This window comes from Vombatus ursinus, unplaced genomic scaffold (genome assembly GCF_900497805.2).
Source record: "Vombatus ursinus unplaced genomic scaffold, bare-nosed wombat genome assembly UNPS02014807.1, whole genome shotgun sequence".
Taxonomy (NCBI): domain Eukaryota; kingdom Metazoa; phylum Chordata; class Mammalia; order Diprotodontia; family Vombatidae; genus Vombatus; species Vombatus ursinus.
Genome location: NW_020954585.1, coordinates 55,378,967 through 55,392,978, shown reverse-complemented (window position 1 = coordinate 55,392,978; position 14,012 = coordinate 55,378,967).

Below are 14,012 nucleotides of genomic sequence, written 5' to 3'. Positions count from 1 at the left end.
GAGAGAGAGAGAGAGAGAGAGAGAGAGAGAGAGAGAGAGAGAGAGATGTATACATGTAAAATTATACAAATATAATTATATGCATTTATATATTCGTACATAGTTGTCTGCATGTTATGTCCCCCCAACAAAGTGTGAGCTCCTCTTTTTTGCCTTTCTTTGTATCTTTATTTGTTTGTTTGTTTATTTATTTATTACTTAGTAGAATCATCCATGAATCTCTTTCTTCTCCCCTTTCTATCCATTCCCCAGTCTGGCTGATTCTAGCTCTATAGCCTCTTTGGCATCTCTCCCCCTCTCTCCACTCACACCAGCCACCAGCCTAATGTAAGCCTTCACCCCCTTATCTAGGCTGCTGAAGCATCCTCCTAATTGGCCTCCCTGCTTCCTCCCTCTCTCCTCTCCCATCCATCCTCCACACAGCTGCCAAAGCCATTAGCTTAGCATGGTGCCAGGCGCATAATAGCCACTTAATAAATGTTACTTGACTTGACTTAACCACAATTCTCCACAATCCCTTTCAGAATCCTTGTCTTTCTTTGAGGCTTAACTCAAGAACAACTTCTAAGAAGACTTGTCAGTCCCTTGGAGGGTGAAGGTGACACAATGGCATAGCACTAAGACGGAGTCAGGAAGACCAGAGTTCAAATACAGTCTCTAACATTTACAAACTGTATGAGCTGGGCAAGTCATTTAACCTCTGTCTGCCTCAGTTTCCTAGTCTATAAAATGGGGATGATAATAATAGCACCTACCTCCCAGGGATGCTGTGACAATCAAATGCAATAATAATTATATATAGTAAACACTTAATTAATGTTTATTTCCTTTCCTCCTACCCATTACTAATGAGCCCTCCTGCCTCATGTTTCTACTATTGCTATTTGTTCACATATTGTATCCTCTCAATATATACAAGATTCTTAAGAGTAGACTCCACTTGGTGGTTGTATCCACAGAATCTAGCATAGGCACTTGAGGCAGCTGGGTTGTGCAGTGGTTAGAGTACCAGGCCTGGCATCAGGAAGACCTGAGCTCAAATCCAGCCTCAGACACTTCCTAGCTGTGTGACTATGGACAAGTCACTTCACCTGTCTAACTCAGTTTTCTACAAAATAGAGATAGCACCTATCCTGGATCAAATGAGATAATAATTATAAAAAGTTTAGCATGGCACATAGTAAGTGCATGTTAGCTTTTATTACTATTACAAATTAGGCTTCTTGAATTGAAATGAAATTAATTATAACAGCCAGAGAGCATCATGGGATTTAGACCCAGAAGCAACTTTGGGGATCAGCCAATACAATCATTTCATTTCATAATCAAAGAAACTGAAGCACCCAGCAGACTGAAATTAAACGATTTATTCAGGGTGATGTAGATATTAAATATAAGAGTCTGGATACAAACCGAAGCCCCTAGATTGGAATACTTGTTGTTTTTCAGACTCTCTGTGATCCCATTTGGGGTTTTCTTGGTAAAGATACCAGAATGGTTTGCCATTTCCTTCTCCAGCTCATTTTACAAATGAGGAAACTGAGGCAAACAGGGTTAAGTGACTTGCCCAGAGTCACACAGCTGTTGAAAGGGAAATTTTTCATTTGGGTCTTTCACCCTGATTAACAAGACAAAACTCAGGACAAAGAAAATTAAAAGGATTTTATTGTAAGTACATCAAAACAGCAACACCTTGATCATTGTCGATCACTGAAGATCAGCAATGACTTGAACATAGGGCCAGCTTTCGTAGAAAACTTTAAGATAATTCACATAGGTCCACCTCAGCAAAAGAGATTGGGCCCTGGCATCTCAGTTCTTCCTCAAGGTAGCAGGAAAGTGACAATTTGTGGGTAGGGGTATATGACAAAGAGCAGGTAATACAAAAAGCTACAAGCTTGGTGTCTCCTTCCCCACCCGTACCTCTCCCAACACCAACTGATAAGCAGGTCTGGGAACAATGGGATTCTGAGTCACCCTTACACATCTAGTCAGTATCTGAGATTAGTGTCCACTGGACCGTCTAGTTACCCATAATCCTTACTTACCTGACCTCAAATCTTCATAGGGCACCATCTTCATAACATGGAGGCTGAAGTTAGGGTGTGGGCACAGGTGGCCCAACTTTGAGAAAATCCAGCCTGGAAAAATCCAAGTTTACAAAACAGATTGGTGTGGGGGAGTGGGGGTAGTAATTATCACTGAAAGAGTTGTCACTACTCACAGCAGATCACCTGTTTGTTTACAGATCATTAGCTTTAAAAGTCTTTTCTCTTCCAGGGGCAGTGGCTGCTCTAATACTTTAACAACCTGATTAGAGAGACAAGGTGAGGAAAGCAATCAGAAGTAATGACAAAGCATCTGGGGAGTGATGGCTGGGGAAATGGATTTTGTCAGCTTGAGCCTTTCAGGATCAGCTGTATTACATAAAACCAAGTTAGTCTGCTTGCTGCTGTCCCTCCCTAGAAGAGTTTAATTTTAGGATTATGCAGCGATTCTCAAACTTTTTGGTCTCAGGACTCATTTACACTCTTAAAAATTGAGGACCCCAAAGATCTTTTGTTTATGCGGTTTATAGCTATCAAAATTAATCAATTTAGAAATCGAATCATAAAATTTTAAAATATTAAGAACAATAACAATATAACCATTATGTTAGCAGAAATAACATATTTTTGAAAAGTAATTATGTTACCATTAGAAAGGAATAGATATATATGTAAAATGTTTTAAAAGAAATTTTCATGATAATTTTGTTGTATATTTGAAAGGAATAGCAAGTTGTACATAGTAAATTTACAGTTTCATATGCAATCATCTTTTTTATTGTACTATGTTATGGAAATACTTGTTTTATTCCATAAATTAAAAATAAAATAAAAAAATAAAAGTAACTATGTTTTGGGCAGCTAGGTGACTCAGTGGATAGAATACCTTGCTAGGAGTCAGGAAGACTCATCTTCCTGAATTCAAATCTGGCTTCAAACACTAGCTGTGTGACCAAGGGCAAGTCACTTAACCCTGTTTGCCTCAGTTTCCTCATTTGTAAAATGAGCTGGAGAAGGAAATGGCAAACTACTTCAGCATCTCTGCCAAGAAAACCTGAAGTAGGGTCACAAAGAGTCAGACACAACTAAAAACAACTGAACAATAATAACTATGTTTTGGAGAGCAATAATCATTTAGTGAGAAGAGTAGCATTCTTTTACATATTTTTTCAAACCTGTTTAATGTCTGGCCTAATGGAAGACATCTGGATTCTCTTAGCTGCTTCTGAATTCAGTTTGTTGTGATATGCTGTTTCAGTTGAAGTATATGGAGAAAAACCAGCCTCACACACATATGTAGTTCAAAAAGGGAGGATTATTTTAATAGGCACGTAACATCTCAGTATTATTATAAAAATAGTTTTAACCTCATTGACATTCTGAAAGGGTCTCAAGAGCCCTCTGAGGTTCATTGACCACACTATGAGAACTACTAGATGGTAGAATGAAATCTAGAAGGGACCTTTGAGATTATGGAGTCCAAACTTCTCATTTTATAGAAGAAAGGATCACAGGTTTAGAACTGGAAGGGACCTTAGAAGTCACTTAGTCTGGTCCCCTGAACTTACAAATGAGGAAACTGAGACATCGGGGAGTTAAATGACTTGCTCAAGGTTACACAGATAGTAAGTGACAGAGCATTGACTCCCAAACCAGAAAACTCTTTCCACTATAACTTTCTGTCTTCCTTCATCCTGAAGCCCAGAGAAGAGAAGAAGTGACTGGCCTAGGGTCACTCAGGTCAGGAATCAAACCTAGTACCCTTGAATACAAATCCATTGAGCTAGATGTCTCAGCCCTGCATCTGATGGTGCCATATGAGTCCACTGGTGAGTGCCTGAAAGGCAGAAGTTGCCTCTACTTTGGAGGAGTCTTGCTCTGTGCCTGGAGGTATGATGAATATATCCACTGAAATATTTTGATGAGATTGAAGAAAGAGGCTGTCATCTAACAGCCCTACTGGTACCTTTGCAGAGTAGATAGTAGGCATTCTGGCTGATTGAATATATTCCCATGGAACAGGTCCCTGAGCCCCACAGTAAAGAACCCAAAACTCATAGGATTGTCCCACTTCTTTCTTTTCAATTTAACTGAACAAGCATTTTTCAGGCTCCAACTATGTTCTGAGTATCCACAATGCTAGGCACTAGAGATACAAAGATAAAAAAAAAATCTCTGCCCTCAAAGTACTTCTATTGGGCAGAAATAAGTAAATGGAAAATAATTATTAACAATAGTAAGCATTTATATAAGCTTTAAGATATACAAAGTGCTTTACATATATTATCTCATGTGATCTTCATACCATCCCTGTGATGGCTCTTTTATTATCCCCATTTAGCAAATAAGAAAACCAAGACTGAAAAAAATCAAATGACTTGCCCAGAGTCATACAGCAAGCAAGTCTGAGGAAGGGTTTGAATTCAGGTCTTTCTGACTCCCAAATCTGACACTTCATGTACTACACCACCTACCAACCCAAATGTATACAAAGTAATTGGGTAAGATGAAGGAATAGAGCCCTAAAAAGTAGGGGAGATGGTGTGGAGATCAGAAAAGGGTGGAAGCAGTTTAATAGGGTCTGAAAGAGAACTCGAATCTAAGAGAAAGCATGAAGAGTGTGCAGGGAATCAGGATCATAGGGCTACAGGAGACCTCAAAGTCCATAACACCTCTCCTTTTTACATATGAGTAAACTGAAGTCTAGAGGGGTTAAGTGGCTCACCCAAAGTCACACAACTAGTGTTGGAGGTAGGATTCGAACCCAGGTTCTTTGATTCAGAACTACAGCTCTCTTTACTGTATCACATAGCCTATTATATACATAATCTGTGTAAAGAGTTTTCTCCACAAATAAATCTGACTGCTTTTCTACATACCATTGGATCTCCATCTCTCTGGCATCCTGGTAGTTTTTCTTCATACTTCCCTAACCACCTCCACTATCTCTATTACACTTCAGTGCTTCAAGGATCCATAATTTAATTACTCTCTCTGCAGATGTAGATCTCAACTCCTCCATACCTAACTAAAGTGTTTAATGAGGAGCTGGGGCCAACAAAATCATCACCTGGCCAACCCTCCGGTGAGGAGTTTCTTCACAACAGACATATAGCGCTTGGCCACACCCACACTAGAAACCTTCCAGTCTGGAAGGACCTGCCAGTGCTTGCACTCCACTGATAGAGCCTTTGAGAAGCAAGGGTCACCTCCATGCCATGATGAGGCAATCAGAGGAGGATTTTAGCACAGGCTAGCATCACTCTCCCAAACAAGAAGGCCAAATCTGGATCTGCCCCAATATTTTCATTTCATAAACGGTAAAACTTAAATGAACTAGAATTCTCCATTAACAAGAATATTGGTTCTATGTTACATTTTGAGGGAAAATAATTAAATGGGAAGAAAAAATAATGTATCTAGTTAAAAAAAATTCCAGGAGGGAATTTCTGGGCTCAGTCCATAAGCAATCTCCTCTTCTATACCTCCCACATCTATGGTCTGGACTATCAATCTACCAACAAGCATTTATTAAATTCTTACTGTATTCCTAAAACACTGTGCTAGGTTCTGAGGATACAAAAACAAACAAACAAAAAAACATTTCCTGCCATCTGTAAAGAGAAACAACATGTATATATAAAGTATATGCAAAATATAAACAGTACTAAAGAAATACAAGTTAATGGTAGGAAGAGGATCTTTTAGAGAAGAGACCAGGAAAGGCCTCAGGCAGGAGAGGATACTTAAGGTGCCAATAGTCACAATATTTATAGTGAGCCTTTTTATGGGGCCACAGGCTTTTCAGTTAGCTTTTCAGTTACTCTTATTAAGTTAAATTGACTCAGACATTTGGGAAAAAATATTTTAAAAAGACTGGAGCAAATAAAGGTTTAGATTGACCAGTAAATTCAGGTAACTAAAGCTTCATATTCCCAGAGCATTCTGGGTAGCTCAAGTCTTACCAGGAGCTCAGAGAGATGCTCAGATTTACTTCATTTTTGAAGCATCTAGCCTTTTTCATCTTTATAACCCCTCCTCTCCTTTTTAAAGTTCGATTGTCTTTTATGTTCTGTCCTTAATAAACACAAACACTTGTTGAACACATTTAGGGTTTACAAAGTCCTTCCCTAGCAAGAACCTTGGGTAAGTATTATTATCCCCATTTTATCAACTGTGTACTTACGATCATAAATTTAGAAATGAAAGGGGCCTCAGCAGTCACTGAGTTCCAGCTCCTCCATTTTGTAAATGAGGAAACTGAAGCACAGGGAAGTCAAATTGGTCACTCAACTAGTAAAGCATCCAAAATAAAATTTGATCCCTGGCCCTCCTGACTCCAAATCCAGTGTCCTATCTAGGTAAGGGAAGTCCTCCGGTCAATGTGGAAGCATGAGCTCCTATCCCAGCACAAAACAGCTTCCTCTGGTCCCCACAAAGCAGAAGAAACCTCGAATTAACCATAAAAATCCCCAGTGAGAAAGGACCTTGGTCTTTAACAGAAGCATTCCAGTCTAACTTTCTAAAGTCTTTTTTTCTGCCTTAGAGGGAAAATAAAAATCTTTCCCCATCACCATATTTAGAAAGTACTCTGAAATTTATTGTTTTGTTGTTCACAGAACCATAGCTATTGCCTTCAAGGTTCTTTCTTGCTCCATTGGATTTAGCCCTAGGCCATCAGCTGGCATCATGCAGAGAAACAAAACAGGATGCTAAGGATACATGTAGATTTTTGCTCTTCTCCTCTCCTGTGGATGCATGGTTTAGGATGATCAATAGTACAAAATGCCCACGAATTACCAGTACCTTAAAATAAAGGCATATGGTAGAGAAACAGATTTTTTTTTAAAATGGAGACAGGGGACCAGAGCCCTGGCTCTGCCATTTAGTGACTGTGTCTTAATACAAATCGTCTAACCATGACATTTGTAGGGTGATGAAAAGATCACAGAATTGAGAATCAGAGGACTGGAGCTCATATTCCAGCTCTGTAACCTAGGTAACCATGGACAAGCCATATCTCCTTTCTAGCTCCTATTTTGCTTATCTCTAAAATGAGGAGGTTGGATTAGGGGGAAAAAATGTCCTTGAAGTTGCCTTGAGGCTCTAACTCCTATGAACTCCTATATGTGTGATCTAACTGACAGACTCCTTCCCCTTCACTGGTATAGATGAATCCTCTTCATTCAAATTGATAGTTCTACTCTATACCTTTCCCCCTTTCCATGGACGTTTTTAGGCAGAGACTGAATGACTCACTGGGGATTTTTGCTCAGGTCAAGGTTGCATTGATGGTCTCTGAGGTCCCTTTCAACTCTAGGATTCTGGGATTCTGGGAATTCTGTATCTTGCATTCAAGGTCCTCCACAAGCCTGTGAATTGTAGTCTATGGGTATCTAGAAACCCTGTCTTACAGGGGCAGCAACTGAGGACTGTAGATTATGACTTGTCTAAGGTATCCCAACTAACAAGTGGTAGGGTGGGGATGAGAATCCTGGTGTCTTGCCTCCTAGTATTTCTTTACCCAAAACCTCACCACTATTGACTAGGTCCCAGGAAGGGAGGTTTCATGTTACTGTTTTCAGGGCCAGAGAGAGCTGCCACAGAATCAAAGAATTACCCCTCATGGCCTGCCCCAAAGTCAAGATCTATGTAGGGTGTACCCATAGATGTTACAAAGCCAAGAGAGATCGCTAACGCATCGATAACACTTAGGATCCAAAAATATCAGTTTAGTTGTTCAATCATTTCAGTTATGACTGACTCTTGGTGACCCCATTTGGGGTTTTCTTGGCAAAGAGTGGTTTGCCATTTTCTTTTCCAACTCATCTTTCAGAGGAGGAAACTGAGGCAAACAGGGTTAAGTGACTTGACCAGCATCCCTACAACTAGTAAGTGTCTGAGGCCAAATCTGAACTCAGGAAGATGAGTCTTCCTGACTTCATGGCCAGCTCTCTAACCACTTTGCCACATAGCGGCCCATCAGTCTAGAATATTCAACAATTCCATTCAATGAACATTTATTAAAGGCCTACTATGTCTTAGGCACTGGGGATACAAAGATGTGTATCGAAGTATATTGTATACAGTATACAAAGTATATATAGTCCCTGCCTTCAAGGAACTTATTTTCTTTTGGGGGAAACAAGTACATAAAAAATTAAACATGAAATAATTTTCTGATAGAGGGAACTAGCCCCTGGGGAAATCAGAATTGGCTTCCTAAGACAGGTGATAGTTAAACTAACCTAGGAAGGGAGCTAGAGATTCTCAGAGGTGGGATCAGAAGGACGGAGTATATTCTTGGCACAATGGGCAGAATCCAAATATGAGAAAATGTAACAGGGATAAATGTAAAGTCTTATACTTGGGTTTAAGATCAACTATACATCTCTATAACTATACAAACACCTAATAAAAGAGGCATGGTTAGTAAACCATTTGCTTTGGCCAGCTAGGTGGCACAGTGGATAGAGCTCTTGCAAAGGACTTGCAAAGAGGTAAATTGAAGCTTGATTTTAGAAAAAAAGAGTTCCTAACAATTAGAGCTGTCCACAAGTGTTGCCTTAGGAGCTAGTAATTTGCCCGTGCCTCCTTTCCTCTGGAATCTTTCAGGAAAAATCTAGATGGTGACTTATCTTGTCCATTATAGAGTGGATTCCTTTTCAGGATTGAACTAGCTCATATAGCTATTAAGCTTTGTGCTTAGCTATTGAGGTCCTTCCAACTCTCAAAATCTGTGACTACGACTCATATCAAGCAGTCATAGCAAAGGAGCAGGTGACCTACATCCCAGCTAGGAAAGAAAACTGACTCTTGATTCACAGGGATGTCTTCACCATCAGAAAAAGGCATAAACTGCTCTAGAATAAATGTGGAGGCAGTGTCTTCATTATTTAAGGGCATCTCTCGCCAAGGCCCACAGATGTAGCTATCTTTTGAGAAGTGCTGGCCCATCTTTGTAGAAAACATGATTAAAGATTCAAAGCCACCAAGAGGAAAGTGCCTGAGTGAGCCTGCTAGTCACAGCTTTGGAACAAGGAAAGGGGCATTCAAAATTGACAAGTTCCCCCAGAAGATGTAGAGGTGCCTGCCATCTTTGGAGGGCCCATGGCATAGTAGAAAGAGTTCTGAGTTGGGGAGTCTGGAAACCTGACTCCTTCTAGCTTTTCCATTTGCCCACTGTGTGACCTTGGACAAATCCCTTCCTTTCTCTGAGGGCTGGTTTCTTCATTTGTAAAATGGGGATAAGACTATTTACCTAAGGAGTCTATAAGGGAATGACTTTGCAAGCTCCAAATGTGCTCAACAAATGTGAGATTATTTATCCCCATCACAACTGTTTCCTCCTCCTCCTGACCCTCAGGCTGTTCTCCCTAGGCTGGCTTATGTGGAGAAACAGTCCAGGATAGGTAGACTGGGGGTACATAACTGCACAGAGGTTGGCAGAGGAGTGTTCTCCAGATGGGTGATTTTGGCATTCTCAGTGCCCAGAGGGAGGGCACCAGCTGTTTCTGTTTTTACCCTTGGTGTGGTGATTTCTCTGGGGGCCCAGTGATCCTGCGTGCTGGAAATAAGAGCACACTGAGCAGCTACCAAATAGACAGAGGTTGAGTAGGATACCTTCCAGTGAACTGGAAAAAACTCAATGGCTAGACATGGGTTCCAGGTTCCCACAGGGAGGGGTACAGCCCCCCTGGATGAGAATAATAAGCTCTATTTATCTCACATCACCCATTTGGGGGAGGAAAGGCAAAGAAACAAAGGAAATAGAAATTTCACTCTTTACCTGTCCATTCAGCCTTCCCAATAAAGCTAATGTGTGCTCAAAGAACACATCTCATGATATCATTTGAAAAACTTCATTATTGAGCTCCGGCCTTGGAGTCAGGAGGACCTGAGTTCAAATCTGGCCTCAGACACTTGACACTTACTAGCTGTCTGACCCTGGGCAAGTCACTTAACCCTGATTGCCTAACAAAAAAAAAAAAAAGGAAAAACTTCATTATGCAATCCAAAAAGGACCTTAGAAATTGAGCATTAGCATCCTATGAGCCACTGAATGAGAAATATTGAGTCCTTTCTAGTCTTAGGGAAGTCCCTTAAACTCCCACCTCAGTTTACTCATCTGTGAAATGGGAATTGACCTACCTACTTCATAGGGTTGTGAATAGGATCAAATGAAATTTTGTATGTAGAAATGCTTTGAAAACTGGTAAGTACTGTATAAATGTTATGGAGTTTTGTTTGTTTTTACTGGATCTGTGAATTTCAAAGGTGTAAGGAATTCCCAGTAAGGAAAATTCCCTCTACCAATGGAGACCCTACCAGCATCTGCTCTACACTTAGAGACTGAGAGAGTTGGCAAGGATCCTTAGAAGGTAAATGACTTGCCCAGGGTCGTAAAGCCAGTTGTGTCAGAAAGCAGTCTTGAATACAGATTTTCTTGTCTCTGAGGCCAGTTCTCCATCCATTACTGCAGGGCTGTCTCTTGGGAAGTACTTGTATTGTTTAGGGGAAATCAGGAAAAGCTTCCTGCTAAAGATTGTCATATCCATGATCAGGTTCAGTTGAGGTTATCAGGTGTTTTTGCTTAATTGGTTTTTGTTGTTATAAGGGAAGGTTTGAGTTGGATAGTTAGGATGGGTATTTCCAGGTTTGATTGTGATGTTTTAAAAATAACTATCAAAAAACTTAGTTTAAAAAAAATTGTTCAGCCTCCCATCCCCCAAATTTTCCCATCTGCCCACTAGAAATGCTTGAATTTCTACCATTGGTCTCTCGATCAGTTAGTAAATCAACAAGCAACTATTGAGCACCTACTGTGTACTGACACCGTACTAAGCAGCAGAGCACCATGCTAAGCTTTCTTAAAAGATTTAAAGGCATCATCCTCTATTAAAAATTTAGTCACAGAATGTCAGAGTTGAAAGGGGCCTCAAAGGTCAACTGGTCCAATTCATGCATGAAATCATCTCCACAACATTCCTAATAGCCTCTTCTTGAACACTGCCATAAGCAGGGGGCCCACTACTTCCAAAAGCATCCCATCAGGAAGATTTTTCTTTGTATCAACCATAAATCTCCTCTTCTGTAACCTCCACCCACCACTCCTACTTCTCCCCTAGTGGGACAAACAGCACAAATCTGTATTTATAGTTGTCTCTTTTCAATAACTCTTCAAAGAAATGTCAGGCCCACCCCATCCTACTCCTACCTCCCAGGCTTCTCTTCTCCAGGTTAAATACTCCTCCCCCCACCCCATTTCCTTCATCATATGGCATTAACTCAAGGCTTTTCACCTCTAACTTGCCTTTCCTTTAGATACTTCCTAAGGTAATTAACATACAAGGTAATAATGTCCCAAAATGAATGACATCACTCCAGATGTGGCCTGAGCGAGGCAGAATACAGAGATGGTCTCCCTTCCCTGGTTCTTAATACTAGGCCTCTCTTAATTTAGCATAAGATTGCTTTAGCTTACCTGGTTTCCATAACACAATATTGACTCATGTGTAGCCTGTGGTCCACTAAGACCTCTCAGCTCTTTTTCATAGGAACAGGTCTTTTTCCCCAGATATACCTTTATCCCTATTATGTTTCATCATATTAGATTTGCTTCACTGTTTTACCATATTGAGACTTTTTTCAGATCCCAACCCTGTCATTCTTTCCAGCTACCCCTCCAAGACTCCTGTCATCTGCAAATTTGACAAGCATGCCTTCTATGACTTTATTCAAGTAAATGAGTAAGAAAAATGTTAAACAGTATAGATTATCCACCTTTGACTTCAAGACCTCAGGCAGCAGAGACTCTCCTCCTTCTCAAAGAACTTTATTAAGTACCATATGGGTAATGCAGTAAACTACAGTAATCCCTTCCACATCATAGGTTGGGGTCGCAGCGCCACTGTGATCTGGAAAATCCACATAAAATTTTTTAACCCTCCCTTCATACCAGAGAAGTCAGGATTTTTTTTTTCCTTTATGGGGTGTTTACAGTACCTTATTGCAAAATTTGGGTTAAGTATTTGGTCATAGGCATACTTTATGCATTTCTGAGTTTCTAAACTTTTTCTGTATCATCTGCTGGCCTTTGTGTGCTGTCTACAGTTTCCGCAAACTCCCCCCAAATTCCCATTTACCATCATTTCTTATGTGGACCTGCCATCTTTACTATTTTCCCAAGGGTTGGTCTTCTCCAGAGCCCCAAATGAATTTAAAATGATTTTTGAGAATCTGATAATATGTCAGATAATCTTTTCTCTGTGCACTTCTAATGTCTGTTGGCTATTAGTTACTTACTCTGTAGGAGAAACTGGGACCCTATGAGCTAGCTCTAAGGAATGCCTCAGAGAACACCACAAAGCAGCCCAGAGAAGGTGTTTTTATTAACTTCCTAGGTTATTCATGGAATCAGATCGACTCTTCTACCCCAGCCCCCTACTCAAGGAATTTTATCTTCAGGCCTTCCCTGATTGATTAATTTACCCTAAAGTGGGAACAACTTTCCCTATCTGTATTTTGCTTTTCTTAACAGAGGTTGATGCCTTAACTCAAAAATATGGTGGCATTTGGGAAACTAGTGCAGGTACGTAGAGACATATTTTGGCAAGTGGGTGTTGGGAGTGTAGGAATATGTCTTGATGATCCTGAAAAATATCTTTCATTTGTTCAATGACCTGCCATTCACAGTTGCCCTTCAGTGGCCTTACCATTATAGATTTCTATATGCAAGCAGCTCTCCTAGGGCCAGAAATAGCTAGGTAGTAGTGAATCTCTATTCCAGACTTAGAGTCACTGGCCCTAGAGTCAGAAATAACTGAGTTCAAATCTAGCCTCAAATATTTCCTACCTGCAAAAGATGATGGCGTTGGGATCCAAAAAAGTCTCAACAAGGTAAAACAGTGAACCAAATCTAATAGGATGAAACTTAATGGGGATAAAGGTAAATCTGGGGAAAGATAACTGTTCCTGTGAAAAATAGCCAGGGGGAGGGGACCTTAGATGACCACAGGCTAGATGTAAGTCAATAGTGTGTCATGGAAGTCCGGTAAGCCAAAGTAATCTTATATTGAATTACGAGAGGCCTAGGGGCAGCTAGGTGGTGCAGTGGATAGAGCACCAGCCTTGGAGTTGAGAAGACGAGTTCAAATCCAGTCTCAGACCAGACACTTGACACTTACTAGCTGTGTGACCCTGGGCAAGTCACTTAACCCCAATTGCCTCACCAAAAAAATAAATAAATAAAAGAGAAAGAGAGCGGCCTAGAATTGAGGACCAGGAACAGGAGAACGCCTCTGTCTGCCTCAGTTTCCTCAACTGTAAAATGGGAATAATAAGAGCACCTGTCTCCCGGGGTTGTTGTGAGAATCAAATTAGATCGTAAGTGTAAAGTGCTTAGAACAGTGCCTGGCACCTAGTAATACCTGTTCCCTTCCTCCTCTCCTCCTTCCCCCAGCGCAGTATTGTACTACCTTCCTCAAAAGCTACTTCATGCTCCAGAAATGAGGTAGAACTCACAAAGGAGCAATATGGCTTCATCAAAAACAGGTTAGATCTGATGGTCTAGGGCTGGAAGGGACTTTACAGTCCATCTAGTCCAATTGCCTTATTTTACAGATAAGGAAACTGAGGCCCAAAAAGAGTAAATGTCATGCCTAAGGTTTATACTGGGGGTAAGCATGAGAGGCAGGATTTGAACTCGGGTCCTCTCATTCTAGAGTCAGTCTTCATTTCCCAGTACTAAGATACCAGACTAAATTTCTTTCTTTCTTTTGTTTTTTAACATGGCTGATAAATTGGGGGATGCTATGGGTACATTGGATAAAGCTTGTTTTGATGGAAGCAAGGTTTTTGACCAAGTCTCTCTTGACTTTTGACAAAGTCTGCTGTTCTAGGGAGGGGGGAGGGTGTCCGAGTGATCATAAAATTAGGTGAATTTAGAAAGATTTTGATGGAGGA